Below are 1,281 nucleotides of genomic sequence, written 5' to 3' on the forward strand. Positions count from 1 at the left end.
ACAGCTAACACAGTACTGTAACACAAACAAGTATGAAAATGCAATCCAGAATATTAAAACAAAAATGACAAAAAGTTTGCAATATGTTTATGGGATAAAAAAAGTGGAACAGAAGAGATGGAACAGAAAGTCAGTGAACTGGAAGACAAGAACGTCAATAGAAAAACACTACAAGAAAAAAATCAGAGAAAAAATGGAGGGAAAATACAGACATATTAGAATTGTTTGGAACAACATCAAAAGGAACAACATAAATACATTTGGAATTGTAGAACAAGAGTGAAGCAGGAAAAGCACTGAGGAAATTGTGGAAGAGATCTTAGAAGAAAACATCTTAGGTATGATTAAAATGTCAATTACATTCAAGAAATTCAGGGAACCCAAAAAAGACTAAAAAAAAGCATGAAGACATGTCATAGCCAAATTCTCTAAAATAAAAAAAATTATAGTACTAAAAACAGTGTGAGAAAACCAAAGAGTTGTTTACAAATTAAAGCCAATTAGATTAAGTTATAATTTCTTAGTAGAAATCATGCGAGAAAGAAACAAATGATATGGCATGTATAGATAGTTGAAAGAAACCAATTGCCAGTCAAGGATTCTGTATCCAGCAAAGCTGTGTATCAAATATGAAGGAGAAATTCAGTCATTTGCAGAAAAAGAGGAACTTAATGGAATTTCTAAGAACCAGATCAACTTCACAAGAAATTCTAAGGGAAGTCCCTCACATAGAAACATCAATAGAAAGTTGAAGTATCATTTTAACCAGAAACAACAGAAAAATAAACACAGCAAAATGACAGTGATAAAGCCTGTCCTGTCAACAATCACACTTAATGTGAATAGAATAAATGCACTAATCAAGAGACAAAACATAGGAGAATGGATAAAAAACCAGAACAAAACAAAACAAAAACCGAGAAAACAAGGTCCATCAATATATTCTCAACAAGAGACACATTTAAAAATGAGTAAAAATATAGACTGAAATCAAAGGCTAGTAAAAAATATACGAAGCAAATGGCACCGATTAAAAAAACAACCATGCTAATACTAATAATCTCTGATAAACAGAGATGAAAACCATGATAAAAGAAAGCCACAATAGATCAAGAATGTACCTAATGACAGAACTGCAAATTACATAAAACAAGCACTAACAGTCTTGAAGAAAGAAACAGACAATACCACAATACTCAAAGAAAACGTTAACACAACACTCTCACCAGAGGAGATGTAAATTTAAAATAAACTTTAAAAAGATGCAGAAGATATAAATTA

This window comes from Elephantulus edwardii, unplaced genomic scaffold, assembly GCF_000299155.1.
Source record: "Elephantulus edwardii isolate Elephantulus edwardi_28Jun2011 unplaced genomic scaffold, EleEdw1.0 scaffold00107, whole genome shotgun sequence".
NCBI lineage: Eukaryota > Metazoa > Chordata > Mammalia > Macroscelidea > Macroscelididae > Elephantulus > Elephantulus edwardii.